The 17,463-nt window shown below is 44.6% G+C and overlaps 1 protein-coding gene across 1 annotated transcript in view; it reads left to right on the forward strand.

Annotated features, from left to right (window-relative positions):
* Window positions 1–9,393: 9,393 nt before the first annotated feature.
* LOC146009203 (septin-2A) overlaps window positions 9,394–17,463 on the forward strand; it is a 97,444-nt gene continuing 89,374 nt past the window's right edge. The window contains exon 1 of the mRNA XM_083149335.1: window positions 9,394–9,594. The gene's annotated coding sequence lies outside the window, so the exon portion shown is untranslated. The remainder of the gene's footprint in view (window positions 9,595–17,463) is intronic.

The raw sequence follows: 17,463 nt of genomic DNA on the forward strand, positions 1-17,463 counted from the left end.
AGAGCCCTAAACTCTGACCAGGAGCTGTTCTCTGGCATATTGGGCATTCCTGATAATACAGTACCTCTTAACTGAAGTATAGATGTCAGGCCAAAATATCCTTAACTGGATGAGTTGGAGAATTTTCTCCTCCCTCAGATGGCCAACCCACATATGTGTATGTGCAGCTTCTAATACCAATCCCTCCAGTTTTCGAGGAACTAAGAGCTGATCTACCCTTTTCCCTTGTACAGTGCATCAGTGGCTGACGGTTTGTTGGTATCATGCCAGGTAACCTGCTCCTGCATTAATGGAAAGTCATGGCCCAAGATCAGCAGATAAGGTGGTCTGGAGGTCACCGCTGCTACCACCTTTAATGACCGACCTTGAAAGGTCAGGGGTAAGTAGAAACACGGGCACTTCTCCACATCGCCATGGATGCACAACACCCTGACAGGACCTTGTCAGCTCCTGGAGGAATCCCATTGGCAGTAAAAATAAGCTCACTGCTGGTATCCACCAGGGCCCAGATCTCCCAGCTTTCCACCTGTATTAGCACTCAGAACAATGAGGGCTTTGCTTGGGATACCCATGTAGCTGCCATACTGACCAACGGCCAAGCCATTTTTCCCGAATTGTAATCCATCGGCTCTCCCTGTATCGGGCATTCCCATCGCATATGACCAGGCATGCCGCACTCAAAGCACAAAAAGGGAGGCAGAGCCTTTGGTTTAACCACTGGGACCTGAGTTCTGGGCGTAGGTATTGACACATACAGTATCATTACCTGGCTTTAGTCAGCTTTCGCAGGGTCAGGTGCCACTCAATCACCACTACCAAATCCTCAAATGTGTGGGGGTCATCCTGAATTGCCCACTGCTACACCGAGCGGTCTAACACCCGCATATCCTGGTCCAGCACGACTGTCTTCACAATCCTCACTGCAGAGTTTTTATCCGGCTGCAACCAGGTCTTTGACAGCCGGGCTCGTTTGGCCAGCTGAATCCTGGGAGGCTCAGAGCCCTCCAGCCACCAATCATGGAATTCCTGGGCTTTTCCGGGCCCCGTCACTCAAATCCTGTCCAGTATAGACTTTTTCTGGCTAGGATAGGAGCGTGTCTCAGCCACAGTCATATACACATACGCTCGCTGTACCTCCTCTGTTAAACAGGTAGCCAGCCTCTCAGACCAATATCTGAATCTGAGCTTGCTGTCTTTCAGCCATATTCTGCTGCCCAGCTGCCAGATCAGCAAATTTTCATCCCCTTCAAGGGCAAACTTAGGCGGCTTATTATAATGTGCCAGGCTTATCAAACAAACTTAGCCGACACCCGCCTGCTTTTGCTGGATATTTAACAAACAGCAAATAGTCTGCCTATAATGGCCCTTATTCAGAATCGTGCGGTACGGCCCGCGTGCGGCCGTACCGCCGATGTTTTTTGTCTGCACATGCGCAGAGGTCATTCTGCGCATGTGCAGCCCCCTTCGCCGCAGACGGATTTCGTCCGCCGCAAAGGGGGCGTATAGGGGCGTGAGGGGCTTCAGCCCCTCATTTCCCTATGTGTACGCCCCGCGTTTCATGGGCGTTCCCATGAAAACGCGGGGCGTATGCATGGTAATGAGGGCATGACGCCCTCATTACCATGACATGGGGGCGGAAAGCTGACGTCGCCGGATGTCAGCTTTCAGCCCCCTTACAAGCTCCCACACGGACGATTGTCCGTGTGGTCTGAGCTTGCGGGAGCTGCCGCGGCGTGCGGGCCTGCCTTCGATGGTCGTCGACCATCGAAGGCAGGGGGCAGCTCCCACCATGGTGGAGGCGTAGCCTCCACCATTTTTGTGCGGATCGCCAGCCGTCCGTGTATGGACGGCCGTGGCGATCCGTCCGGTGGGCGGCCCTTGGTTTGTGCGGTCGGAGCCCCGTGTGCGGCTCTGACCGCACCAACCAGAATAAGGGCCAATGTGATGTTTAAGGCTGCCACTTGCACTGCATAACCAGAGAGAAAGGAAAACAAACCTGGCAGTTTAAACACCGGTACGGTGTCGCTGCTCGCATTCTCTACCAATTGTGACAAGGATCACAAATATGGGTACTAAGATGAAGACTTTTGGTGTGTACTATATATATATATATATATATATATATATATATATATTATGTGGAATGCTTAGTACAGAGTAAATTGTTTCTTGTGTATTATATTAAACAAATGAAGTCTATGGCTAATAAAACATCAAAAACAAATTGTGCTTGGTGCTTTAATTAAAATGATCAATTAGGCTAACAATTTAATTTTGGAAGTGTTCGATCACTTAATTGGTTAATGCCACCATTGTGTTTTGTAAGTAATATAAGAAACAACTTTTCTGCCATGCGAGTAGTGTGCAGGCCTGCGATTAGTGTGTACTGTGCACCCTTGTGAATGTATACGTGTCCACTATGTCGTGGCTGCTGCCCGCTACACCATGTTCTGTAGCTGTGCATTGCAGGCATTGGCGGATTAAGGGGGGGCACCCTGTCATTGTAGCTGAGGATAAGGGCTTTCCAACGAGCCCAGCCCCGTGTCTCTAGCCCCCTGGGAACCGGAGATATCGCCTGGCAAAGCTGTAACGTTTTTCCCCATAGGATAATATTTGACCCGTTAATTCTGACCCCAACCCGATTCCGACGACTGTCAGTTCCTCCCCTGTGGTTGATCTCATTCAATTCCAAATCGCTGGGCCTTCAATATGATACCAGGATGGTCATTATCGGTCAATCGGTTCATGAGATATTGCGGATAAACCTATTTTTTTATTTTGGAAATGTCATTTCATGGCTGTTCATGTTCTTTGAGGGCAGATTACTCTAGAACCAAATGCTCCAGTTTCACTGGACCAAAATCATTCAAAGCCCACTCAAAAGTTCTTCAATATGATACTTGTCTCATGTAAATGGGTCAGTTGGTTCCGTAAATATAACCGGTTAAATTAGATAACTGGTTAAAGGGGGGGAGGGGTGGGTTTCTCTCCTCCTCACACCAGAAAATGCAGGGACTAGGCTGGTGTAAAAGGGGCCAACCTGGGAATGCATTTTCTGGTTTGAAAGGGGTATTATTTCAAATAGCCGGGACCTGAATACAGCCAGGCTCTGCCACTGTCAGTGGCTATCACTTCTGCCTGGCGGCGGCTGTCATAAACAAAAAAGAAAAAAGAAACTCGGGTGGGGTGCACTCTTAATCCCCAATCTACAATTGCTAAGCTGCTCGAAAAAAAATTTTTATTTCGTTTTTTATGCCAAGTGAAAAATCTATTTTTATTTTTTAAATTATTTTATATCATTTTTTTACCATTTTTTTGTGGTTAATTTATTTTATGTGCTTAAAAATCTATAATGTAAAAAAGTTAATTACAGATGTATAATAAGTCAATCTTTGCTGCACGAAAATTTAATAAAACAATTTGGCCGTGTATTTATATTATGCAAAATATTCCTGTAGGAATATTTTTAATTTTTTATTTTTCTATGCAAAAAATACCCATGCACTAATATTGCCTCTATTTGCGATTTATTTATGGACAAATATATTAGGGCTGGTAGCTAGGATTGGTGCAATTAGATCGCGTGTGTGTATAGACACCAAGAATATACCTATGCACCAATACTATATAGGGCTGACCTTCATAAAGGGGGGGAGGGGTGGGTTTCTCTCCTCCTCACACCAGAAAATGCAGGGACTAGGCTGGTGTAAAAGGGGCCAACCTGGGAATGCATTTTCTGGTTTAAAAGGGGTATTATTTCAAATAGCCGGGGCCTGAATACAGCCAGGCTCTGCCACTGTCAGTGGCTATCACTTCTGCCTGGCGGCGGCTGTCCCCCATTTACCGCGAGTATGTATTCCCCCTTGGCAATGAACATGTAATCCGACATGGCAACGAGCATGGAACCTCTGGCAATGAGCATGGAACCCTTGGCAATGAGCGTGTAGATAAGCATTACTTATGTAGCATCATTTTTAATAGGCATTATGGTGTTTGGCATAATACATAATGGACATAATGGCGTGTAACTTAACATGTAGTGGACATTATGGTGTAAATGTTTAATGCGCGCCTTTGGCACACAATGTCCCTGTTTATGAAGTGTATTGTGAATTTTGGCTCAATCCGCGTTGCATTATGTGAATTTTGGCTCAATCCGCGTGGCATTATGTGAATTTTGGCTCAATCCGTATGGCTGTGAATTTTGGCTCAATCCGTGTGGCATTATGTGAATTTTGGCTCAATCCGTGTGGCATTATGTGAATTGTGGCTCAATCCATGTGACATTATGTGAATTTTGGCTCAATCCGTGTGGCATTATGTGAATTTTGGCTCAATCCGTGTGGCATTATGTGAATTTTGGCTCAATCCGTGTGGCATTATGTGAATTTTGGCTCAATCCGTGTGGCATTATGTGAATTTTGGCTCAATCGCTATGGCATTTTATGAATTCTGGATCAATCCATGTGGCATTATGTGAATTTTGGCTCAATCCATGTGGCATTATGTGAATTTTGACACAATCCATGTTGCATTATGTGAAGTTTGACACAATCCATGTGGCATTATGTGAATTTTGGCTCAATCCATTTGGCATTATGTGATTTTTGGCTCAATCCGTGTGTTATTATGTGAATTTTGTCTCAATCCGTGTGGCATTATGTGAATTTTGACACAATCCATGTGGCATTATTTGAATTTTGTCTCAATCCATGTGGCATTATGTGAATTTTGTCTCATTCCATTTGGCATCATGTGTAAGGGGCAAGTATATTGGGGTCTAGTATTTTGTTGCATAATGTGTAGAAGTTGTATATGGTGTGGTACACTACACTCAAGGACACGCCCCCTGTTGAGTGTCCACACCCCCTATTCCAGAGCGCGCCTTCGGCGTGCACACAACTACATCCTTTACTTTTGTCGCCATGTTGGGCCTGCATACTTTAAATGCCAGGGCCTATTTTTAATCCCATTCCCACCCTCTCTCTGCCACTCTCTTAGCATGTACACTGGCACCACTAACACGCCTCTCCCCCACCCAAACCATCTTTTATCATGGTGCCCCCCCTGTCATTTTATCCTGGATCCGCCCCTGATTGCAGGCATATGCACGCCTCTTTTTTGTAAGACTTTTTCTGTTTGCAGCATTGTGATGTGGGTTTGCATGTGTACAGCTACAAACGAAGTGCACTTATGCCCCTTTCCCACTGCAGCTAAAAAACGGTAAATTGCTGATTTTCAGTGCAATTTACTGTTTTAAGGCTGCAGTGGGATAGTGCCAGAGTTGAAATACCGTTTAAAGTTAAATGGTATTTCAACCCGTTTTTAAAGCAGAGTCCTACACGTTAAAATAACGTTTAAGAGGCAGTGGGAATGCCTCTTAAACGTTATTTAGCCTCCAGGCAGTCCCGGTGCCTGATGAGACCTAGTAGTTCTCACTTTGTGCATGTGTAATGAGTGCACGTGCATAATAAAGAGCTGCTCATTACATATGCACATATGTAATTAGCGGCTCATTAGTATGCATGTGCACTCATTACATATGCGCAAAGTGAGAACTACTAGTTCTCATCAGGCACTGGGACTGCCTGTACCCCTCATGGACCCTGCATGGACCCCCGCTGCTCTTGGCACTCTTTACACTGGGGGGGGGGGGGGGGGGGTTAGGCACTCTACATTTTACACGGTTCACTGCAATGGGAATGGTACTTAAATGGTATTTAAAACGGTAATCTGCTGCAGTGGGAATGCTAATACCGTTTTAAATACCATTTAAGATTACAAGTACTTTAAACTGGTCTGCAGTGGGAAAGCAGCATTATGCTGCTTTCACACCGCAAAACATGCTCAGACCAGGTATTTAAAACGTTTTTTGAAACGGGTCAGAACAAGTTTAACCCCTTTCACACTGCATGTAAATACCTGGTCTAAAGCAGGTTTGCGGTGTGAAAGCAACAGTGTGAAAAGCGGTAAAGCCCCCCCCCCCTCCAATGCTCGTAGAGACATTCCGATGCAGCAGCAGCGCAGGGTGTGCTGATGTTGATAGGGACTGCAGCGGTCCAGCTGATGGAGAGCGGGCAGGGGGGCGTATGGTGAGTTCATTGGGGGCATCACCTCACCATGCGCCCCCCTGCCCGCTCTCCATCAGCTGCACCACTGGCTGCTCTCCGTCCCTCTCATCATCAGCACACCCTGCGCTGCTGCTGCCTGTGTCAGACTGTCTCTACGAGCATTAGAAGGGGGGGGGGCTTTACCGCTTTTCACACTGTTGCTGCGCTACTGCTGCCTGTGCCCAGCGCCGTCTCTCCCACCCCCACAGAGGGCGAGGAGGCAGCGGGACATCCACGTCATGCTCCCGCTGCCCGCACTCCGCTGCTGCTCCGGAACCGGTGAGTCAGGGCAGACAGCCGCCTGCACCCCAGCCCGAGCTGCTCGTCCCCGCTCACCTCCTCAGCCCGAGCTGCCACTATATCATGCAGTGTAAGGGGCAGAGCAGAGCTGTTGCACGTCTACCAGCTTTTTCAACCACATTTACTGTATGTGTGGATCTGAGCTCTCAAACACCGCAATGGACCAGAGAGTAGTTACCAGCAGGAAGAGACAGGAGCCTTACCATGAAGTGGGAGATTGTGAGCTTAGAAAGTGCAGTACTGTTTCTATTATGTTTGTGTATTTATTTATTATTTTATTTCCAGACCACTTATATTATTTAAATGTTTAAAATATTCTATACTAGTATAGACCATCTGTAATGTTAAATATCAATACTGTATTCCATACAGTATCCAGTGTATAAAACGACCAATTTTGGGGGATGTTACTGCTCCCCCAGACTCCAATGTCCTGCAGAGTGGGAGATTTTGGATTACATTTGGAAACCCTCCTCTAAAAATCCTGCTAGGCCACAACCCATTTACAAATGGGGTGTAGTGTTCATTCTAGCACCCGCCATATTTGAAAACCCATGCAGTTCCTCTTCCCTGCCTGGGGTGTCGCTGTCTGTTGTGGTGTTTTTAGCTGATATACAGACCACACTGTGTTGGAAGCACCACAGCAGACAGCGACACCCCAGACAGGAACTGCATGGGTATTCAAAGATGGCGGGTGCTAGAATGAACACTAGGGGTGTGTACTTGTGGGAGATAGGCCACGCACATTTTCTGCACGGTGTCAGCTCTTTGTCTTTCCATAACATATTTTTTGTCTCATTGCGTCTGATTGGCTGGCCACTCCTTTTTTAGAGTTAGAGCTAGATTTATTATTTATTAATAGTTTCTTATATAGCGCATACATATTCCGCAGCGCTTTACAGAGTATAGTTGAACATACACATCAGTCCCTGCCCCAGTGGAGCTTACAGTCTATATTCCCTACCACATGTTAACACACAGACATTCTAGGGTTCATTTTTTTTTTGATTTCCAAATGACCTACCAGTATATTTTTGGATTGTGGGAGGAAACCAGAGTACCGGGAGGAAATCCACGCAAGTACAGGGAGAATATACAAACTCTGCACAGTTAGGGCCATGGTGGGAATTGAACCCATGACCTCAGCGCTGTGAATTAGCAATGCTAACCATTACACGATGTGAGCATACTTGCCTACCTGACCCTCTCCATGCGGGAGAAGATGCTCTGCTCCTGGACTTCCCTGGTAATGTATGATTGCCATCACCTGTGGGGAGCTAGGTAAAGGTGTTTCATCACAGGTGATGGCAATCATACATTACCAGGGAAGTCCAGGAACAGAGCATTTTCTCCCGCATGGAGAGGGTCAGGTAGGCAAGTATGGATGTGAGATATTTAAGATGGGATGTTGCTATGGGCAACCAATCACAATTAAATTCGGTACTTGTGTATTATCTGGGCGCCCGATTTTTTCATTGCATGCCACTACTTAAGGCATGCAATGCGATGCAATTTGATGCAATTGTTCATTGTAAAGACCCAATTTTTAATTGTATAGACAGCCATGGGTGATTTTATACCACCAGTATCCAACTACGCATGGAGTTGATTTTATATAGTGTGGTGAGCGCAGTGAGTCTCCGAGCCCGATGCGTGGCGAGCCCCGCGAGGGGCCGTGGATTACTTTACATGTATTCTGCGTCCCCTCGCTGCGCTCACCACACTCCATGCGTAGTTGGATAGTGGGGGTATGAAATCACCCATGGGTGACTATACAATTAAAAATCTGGTCTTTACAATGAAAAATCGCATTGCATGAATTGTATGCCACTATATTGCATGCAATGTTATGCGATGCAATACAATGACAAAATCGGGCGCCCAGAAATTACACAAGTACCTTAAATTCTTATTTAACACCTTCCAGAAGATAATAGATAGAATCTAATTGGTTGCCTATATCAACATCCCATCTTCAGTTGAACTCCCATCCTGGTAATTAAACCGGTACTTGTTTCCTAGCATGGCGCCCAGATTTCCTACGTACGCTCTGTAGTTAATTTATTCACTGCACCCTGAGTGAAATAGCATCGCATGGCCCTTTTTTGTGGCGTGAGATCTCAGTAGTTCATATGGCAAAACACCTAAAACAGCACCACTCTCCACGCCACCCCGAAATTGTGGTGAGCCCAGGCAGGGGCGGCGGAACGCATCCTCCGACCTTTTCATACCCCGACTATCCACGTCGGCGTGGAGTTGATTTTATATAGTGTGGCGAGCGCAGCGAGCCCCGCGGAATACATGTAAAGTGATCCGCGTACGCTCACCTCACTATTTAAAATCAACTCCACGCCAACGTGGATAGTGGGGGTATAAAAAAGTCGGAGGATGCGTTCCGCTGTGCTTGCCACACTTCAGAGTGACGCGGAGAGTGGTGCTGTTTTAGGTGTTTTACCATATGAACTACTGAGATCTCATCTGATCTCATCTCATCTGCGATGCGATTTCACTCAGGGTGCAGTGAATAAATTAACTACTGAGATCGCATCGCACACATCGCAAGTCACAAAAAGCCATGCGATGTGCGATGCGATTTCACTACGCAGAATAGCCCACTAAGCAAGTAGCTTAGTGGGCGCCCTGCTAGGAAACAATTTCCATTAAACCCCATAGAATTTGATTGCTTGCCTATAGCAACATCCAATCTTCAACAGAACTGCCATTTAAATGTCTGAATACGTTAGTGGTGTGTGCTGCCAAAATTAAGTGGCAACATTTCGGTTCTCAGAGAAGCTTTTTCAGGGCTTTAACAAAGTAGGATGGGGTGGAAAGGATACACTACAGCAGAGATCCAACACAGGCTGTGGATCGCCACAAACACACAGTGCTTTCTCTGCACTCACTCACTCACTCACTCACTCACTCACTCACTCACTCACTCACTCTCACAGTCACAGAGCAGAGCAGTAGACCCGGCAGGCGGCTGCGCTGCTGCTGGGAGACGTTCTAGCACACTGTATCGCCCATCTCTCCAATAGCTCACCATCGAGTCGGGCAGAACCGCAGTGCAGTGTGGGAGCTTGGAGGACCGCTGTTGGGAGGGGACCGGATTCCGGAGAGGAGCGGCGACGTGATACATTCTGTCGAGACGGACAGGCGGTAGCTTCAAGTGCCTCTTACTCAGGTGAAGCCACTAGTTCCCGTTTCTTATCGCAGAGGGCAGGGCACAGTGCTCTTCTTTAGCCTAAACTTTAGGAGGGCTTGTGCCCATACTGTGCAATCATTCAATAGGAGTAGGGAGCGCTCAGCCCATACTGTGCTAAGTAATACAGTCATTTCTAAATTAGTTACAATTTTGCAAAACACTGGAGGATACTTTATCTGGTGAAATATATTTAACAATTTGTACAGTGCTGTGCTTTGCAGGAGGGTACGTAGTATACAATTGCTCATAGAGATTTTCTGTAATACTCTGTGTGTGATTTGATATCTATATACCTCTATATAGGATTACTATTATCACTATTTATGCCTTCAGCAGATGTAGAGACCTGAGGCTAATATTGGTAAACTTGTTTATGTTTAAAACAAAAATGTAGAATATAACCATGCCAAAGCAGAGTGAATTGTCATGGCTTGGTTGGTATTCAAAATAGGTCTCCTTACTGCCTTCCAGTGCTGAGGTTAATGTTAGGAGTTTGTTAACTTTGTAATGCAGGTTCCAATGGGGGCTGGAACTTGTGTGCTTAAATTAAATCACACTGTACAACACTGCAGATTGTGTTGGTGCCATATAAATCACGTTGTACTGCACTGGAAATAGCTTCCATCTTTTTGCTCCAAAGTGTTATTAGTATCCAAAGCCACTGATCTGAATTAAACTCCACTCATTAAAATAAAAAAATTATAACAAACAAGTTCTCTGACAAACTGAGTATGCAGTGTAATATTAAGTGTTCATTCTAGCAGCTCCCATGCAGTTCCTCTTCCCTGCTTGGGGTGTCGCGCTATGCTGTGGTGTTTCTAGAACAGTGTGGTCTGTATTCCGGCATGGATATGTAGAGCAGACATTTGCTAGAAGCACCATGGCAGAGACCAACACCCCAGACAGGGAAAAGGAACTGCACAGGTTTTGAAAGCTGCAGGGTGCTAGAATAAATGCTAGTATTACAAAGATGGTTATTGCTGAGGAATAAACAGTTGTGTTAGCAGCATTACACCTGGCAGTTTAGTTGAACAATGCAGTTTAATGCAATTAAACAATGGGCTTTATTGTGGGAAACTGCGTCTCTACTCAAGTTCAGGGTTTGATGCAGGCAATTAAATAGGGCTGGACACTCACCTCTGGAGCTTACCAAACTCCTGCTGAATTGAATTGTACCCCAAGAGGTATTGCACACAGATGGTTCTTATTTGCATTATCTTTTGAACCAATGGTATATATTGGGACTGCATGCAGAAGAGTCAACAGTGACACACTCACTCGAATGGAGCAACAATTGAATTGCTCCATAAGGGGCCAATTAATTAGTGCTGCCCCCTCAAGGCCCTTACACACTGGGCGAAACCCGCCCAGTGTGTATGGGGCATTGGTGAGTGCTGATGCGCGCTTCCGCATCATCTCTGGCCTGGCCACTCATCCGCTGGAAAGATATCCACTACTGGGAAAATCGGAGGAAAAACACTCAGTTTGTTTGCACTGAGCGTCTTTCAGCCCATCGATTTTACCCATCATCGGTCATCATACATGCTGGGCAAAATCACCCAGTGTGTATGGACCATTGTGGTTTAATGAACCATTACACCATCACTAGTCCGTCTTCAAAATTCCAGTTTTCTTTGGAGAAAGATTTTGTGCTAAATGCCTTGTAACACACATTTACTACAGGTCCAGGGAAGTTAACATATTTATGGTTTAGATCAGCAGATGATACATTGTTTCCAGTGTTATTTTATTCATTCTACTGTATTTTCCTAAATAATGATGTAGGAAATGTTATTTGAGATCTTGCTGGTCTGTGTTTATCAGGAATCTCAGCATTTCTTCAGCAGCTCTACAGGAGTGTCAACAATCTATTTCCTACTGTGCTCTGATTAAAGAAGAAACTCTAAATTGTAGAAATGCCTCAAACATCCCATTTCCCTGTCGATGTATGTTAGTTGTGTTTATAGCTGTATATCCAGATTATGCATTAAATAAAGGTGCTTCTTCTTACGCTAGTAAATATAGTTTGCATAGTAAACTGAGTTCCTGTGTATATTTGTGAAATGTTCCACCACTTTCTACAAAGGTTGTAAATTTACCCCTTGTCTATGGTTAGTTTATGGAGGAATGTAAAATCTGTTCCCAGGAATTGTCACTGTGTGAGGAGGGTCCCTCTGACATTAGACAAATACTTGTAAAATGTTAAAGGCAGCAGGAATGGTGAGAGCAGTTGAATGAATAGAAAGGGACTGAAACAATGTTAGCGCCTTAAAAAAAAAAAAAAACAGGAACAATTCATTGGAATTCCTGAGTGTTAATTCATGTTCTTACACTCAATGGTCTGTATTGCAAATCTGTTTTGCAAGCTGCATTTATTTTATCTCCTTACTGTACAAAATACAAACCATGTTGGCGCTTTAGAAGTATAATAATAATAATGCATACATTTTTCATGATCTGAGATAGTTTCCATACTAACTGGAACAGTAATTCTGCATTTCTTGTAATGCCTCATACTCCCTAAGTTCAGAAACATTTTAGTCCCTAGTTCCCAAACTCTGAGCCGTGGCACCCTGGGATGCCTTGGGACACTTGCAGAGTACAGTGGTTCCCAAACTGTAAAACGTGGCACTCTAGGGTGCCTCGGGACACTTGCAGGGGTGCCCTGAGTTGGTGGTCCAGCACTAATTCAAATTATTTATGGTCAAGGTAATAGACAAAACCAGTGTTTGTGGTTATCAATAATAGAATATGTGGTCAAACGGGGAAATCCTGTCCCTCACTACAACTGTCCCGGAGAATGTTGTATAAGCACAGTAAAAGGGGTTCCATGAAAAAAATTGGTATACTCAGTGGTTCCCAACATGTTGTCTCTCCTGTACCCTTGATAAGGTTTTTAAAAAAAAAAGTTTATAAGTACCCCCTCCTCTCAATTTTAAACATCCACAGTACTTACGAGTGGAGTGGAAGTAAGTGGTATGTGTGTCCTTATATAAAGGAGTGGCAGCGGAGTAGTGTGCGGCCAGGAGTCGTATCCCTCTGTGTCTGGCCGCTGGCTGTGTACTTTCTGCAGGATTCCCACTAATGCCTGTAGGATTAATGCAGCCTCCGCCCATGTTAGCGTGGGGCAGATGATCGCTGATGTCTGAGGGCAGTGCAGGTAGTGCCCAGTGGATTGCTGGTTGGGCAAAAGCATGAGAAGAAGCTGATTATGCTGCAGAAGTGACACAACGTGGTTTATCTTCATGGTAATGGGAGACTTCATCTTCTTCCGCCATTACCAATATTATTTTCAATTACCCCCAACTGGTCTGCAGAGTACCCTCGGTTGGTAACCACTGCTCTAGGGCGTTGTGATTCAAAGAGGTTTGGGCACCCCGACCATAGTAAATACCCAACCCCCCTAGATTATGCCGATAGCTATTAGATGATCAACTCTTCCCCAGAAAGTCAGTTTATGAGGAGTTGATCTGGGGAAGGGGAGGAGATAGTTAGTGCCTTCTGATTATAGAGCTTTCAGAACTTTTTTCCTCAAGTTTTGATCATCTATTGTATGGTTTTTTGGTACTTGTTTAGTTTCACGGCGGGTGATATATCGGATGCGATATCGGGCGATATGATGTGATCCGATGCAATTTTTTTACCTGTTCATAACCCCACTATCCACTACGCATGGAGTTGATTTTATATAGTTTGGCGAGCGCAGTAATCCGCGTCCCCTCGCCACACTATATAAAATCAACTCCATGTGTAGTGGATAGTGGGGTTATGAACAGATAAAAAATCGCATCGGATCGGTCGATATATCGCATCCTATATGTCGGCCGCTGTAAAACTAAACCAGTACCTTTTTTTTTGGTTACAAAAGTGGTAATATCCGACGTTCCAGCAGTGATTTTTTTTTTTTTTTACGTATTATATTGAATTACACACTATCATTTGTTAAAGTGGCCATACATCAGAAAGACATTGCACCCAATCATACAATCTCAATGGATTGTAAAATGGATTGTATGCACACAATCATGCAATGCCGTCCCCAGGAGATTGGAGGATTGGTCCTCTGATCTGACGTACTACACGTCAGATCAGTTGGGATTGGGAGCATATTGCATGTGCTTTTAAGAGTGCATGTGACACTCCCTCCCTGACTAGCAGAGAAGAGAGGTGCAGTTTCCGGGTGGCCCGTGGCAGTGAAGATGCTGGGAGCCGCAGAAGTTTCCAAGTGGCAGACGGGTGGGCGGCTGAAGAGAGCGACGGATGTCCTTTTGCACAATTCTGTCACTACAAAACAGTTTTCAGAGGATTGCTGCATTCGGGCTATTTAATAATGGCATAACACAGTAGAGGTGAGCAGATTGGTAGTTGCTGGCAACCTGTATATTAAAATAAATAAATACAAAAACTAGATTTTTGGTACTCCTATCCTTTTGATCCTAGTAGGCCAGCCCCCTAGTTAAATGAAGCTTCAATCATACAATCATGCAGCAGATGGATTGTATGACCGATTGAATTAAAGATTGTGAGTACATTGTGTGTCCAAAAACCAACAAGGACTGTCAGGGAGTTGAAGGGAAATTGGACACAATCATGATTGTAAAACCGGTCTTTCTGATGTATGGCCACCTTTACACAGTTAACAAATCCCCTCTAGAGGTGCTGCGCCAGTGGTGCACACTTGGACACCACTGGCGCGCACCTATTCTATATTAGGGATATGCCCGGAAATTTTCCGGGACAGCCCGCTGCGGCAGCGCAGCTGAGCCCAGAAAATTTCCAGGCATATCCCCCCAAGAAGTTAATGTCACCTTATGAAAAGATGATGATAAGTTGATTTGCATATAGGGTAGGTTTATCATATTATTTTTACATCGTTATGTTATGGAAATTAGCTTTGCTTCTCTATCCTGATGCTAAAGATGATGTCAGGCCAATGAGTGAGGGGGTAGTATTGTAGGTTTTTATGGGGGTGAAAAATATTCACTGTTATTCATCATTTTGGAGGAAATGTAATAGTTTTTGCATGCCCTGTCATGCCATATCGCCTTTCACCTTGGAGGTGGTCTGTAATTGGTGCTATTGGGTGTGGCAGGGAAAATGTGCAAGAAGCCCAACTTTTCACACCTTTCTGCTCACATGCTCAGACGGGAGTGAGTAAATATAATTGGCACCTGCGTTATTTGCGCCCGTATAGAGCAACAATTGAATTGATCCTCCCTGAGGTTCATGTGTCGGGGCTGCCCAGAGAACCCTGGAATCCTGCTTCTGTGTTTCTATTGTTTGTGGGTGCCAAATAATATGACTGGGGTGTCTATGGCTTGTATGTTCTTTCCCCAAATGTTTTGGGAAACTCTGATTTAGTTTCTGTGGCTAAATAAAATCTCCATAAAATGACCTCTAGGTTATTTTTCATCTTACTTGTTGCATAGGCTTTTTGTCATTTATCAATTTGCGGTTTAACTACTCCTTACGGGTATAAGTGGTGTAAAGATTCATTGATAAATTATAACTGTTATGCATTACGTCTTGGTGGATGGTTTTATTTTTGTTTAGCTATGCTTGGTGCTAGTATTCAGTGGGTTAAATGGCCTGTGCATATGAGATAATTAGGCTGCCCCTTACTTGTATCTTTGGCAGCAGTTTCTATTCACTTTGCTTCTTTGTTATGATAGGGTGGAGCGTTGGGTACCAGCTGAGTAGCGCTTCCCTTGTATATTTTCTTTTGGAAGGGGTCCTTCATCTAGAACATTTATTTTACTTCTCAAAGGAACAATATGTGTCCAATTTTTTTAATAATATTTCATGTTTATTTACAGATGGAATATTCTTTCATCTCTTTTTGATCATTTTCATCTATGACATTTACACACGGTATATTCTCCAAACAAATAACAACAGAGGCTTAAATGAAGTTTATGATGTGGTATTAGATTTGGTTATATAGTTTTTTGGACTAAGGAGTCACAGAAACAAACGGTCAATGGATTTTAATGTAGTTAGAATCTAGATAAGTATATTTGAACAATGTTTGTGTGTGGATGTCCCATGATAATGCTTTAACAGTACTGATCATCTTCAATCTTTGCACACTAACTTATCATCTTAAGGGACGATCTAAGTTCGAAAATGGTTTAATCGGACGAGCCCTTAAGGGTGCTGTCATAAGGCTCCATGCTATTTCTGTTGTTTTCATGCATTGTGATATGTCGTTGGAAAGCTAATGACTTTCTGAATTCAACACAATAAACGGTACTTATGTAGTAACTGGGCTGCCGATTTTGAAATCGGGTCCATCGCATCGCATCGCACCCGACCAAATCGCATGCGATGCGATGCGATGCGATGGACCCGATTTTTCCATAGGATTCAATGTTAAAATGGACTGAGTCCATTTTAACATGGAATTCAATGGGAAAAAGGGGTCCTTTTCATACCCCTACTATCCAAGTGGGCATGGAGTTGGATATAAACCTGTGGCGAGCGTAGCGAGCCACCGAGCCCGAAGCGTGGCGAGCGTAGCGAGCCCCGCGAGGGGACACAGAATACCGTCCCCTCGCGGGGCTCGCTTCGCTCGCCACGCTTCGGGCTCGGTGGCTCGCTACGCTCGCCACAGGTTTATATCCAACTCCATGCCCACTTGGATAGTAGGGGTATGAAAAGGACCCCTTTTTCCCATTGAATTCCATGTTAAAATGGACTCAGTCCATTTTAACATTGAATCCTATGGAAAAATCGGGGCATCGCATCGTATGCGATGCGATGCGATATCGCATCGCATCGCATCTGATTGTATGCCTTAACTTAAGGCATACAATCAAAAAATCGGCAGCCCAGATACTACATAAGTACCCAATAAACAGACTCCCTTAAGTGGACCCTTTAAGGCCTATATGGGTCCATTAAATGAAAAACATTTTCACTTTACAAAACTATTGACAAACTGAAATGAATAAGCGACTCATCGGCAGAGTAGTCTGTGAATCGAACACTGTTTATATCGTTGTGAAATCCATGTGAGATCTATCCCCAGTCCGTTATTTTTTCTCTTGATTGTTTGCTTATTCATTGAGGGTTTTCGGGATCTTCTGTACCTGCTGCAGCAGCTCCTGCCCTGCTGTGTGGTTGGGAAGAGAAGGTGGATAGTTGGATACTTGCTGTACCTGCTGCTGCAGCTCCTGCCATGCTATGGTTGGGTAGGGTAGGTGGATAGTTGGACACCTGCTCTGGCTGTTGCCGCAGCTTCTGCACTGCTGTGGTTGGGTACAAGAATTGTGCTTTAAGACTAGTACGTTATAATTGGTATTGGTCCATTATAAGCAAGATTTAAATCACTAAATCAAATTATAATCAGTCGCCAAAAAGAAAAGGGGTGTCCGAATGGCTGACAGACAATCTCTAGGCCTGGGGTAGCCAACCCTAGTCCTCGAGAGCTACCAACAGTGCATGTTTTGCTGGTCTCCTCACAGAATCACAAGTGAGCTAATTAGCTCCATCTGTGTATCTTTTAAAATGTGTCAGTGATTAATGAGTGCAGCTGTGCAGCAGCTAGGTTGTCTGGAAAATGTGAACTGTTGGTAGCTCTCGAGGGCTAGGGTTGGATACCACTGCTCTAGGCCAACAACATATGGTCAAAAGGCTGACACAGCAATGGTCAACACAGGAAAAGGATGTCATGATTTTTTTTTTAATTTTTGGACTTGTTCACACGGTCTCTGATTGGCAATGGTAAAGTTTGCTGAGCGTGGTGGTAATGGAGTAAGGCACCTTGCCCGAAGCTGCCAGGGATGCGGTACACTACTCATGCCAGGGATGGGGTCCACCTGCTTATGTGCCGACAATGACATGAAA

Source organism: Crinia signifera, chromosome 1 (assembly GCF_055691185.1).
Source record: "Crinia signifera chromosome 1, ASM5569118v1, whole genome shotgun sequence".
In the NCBI taxonomy this organism is placed as follows: Eukaryota; Metazoa; Chordata; class Amphibia; order Anura; family Myobatrachidae; genus Crinia; species Crinia signifera.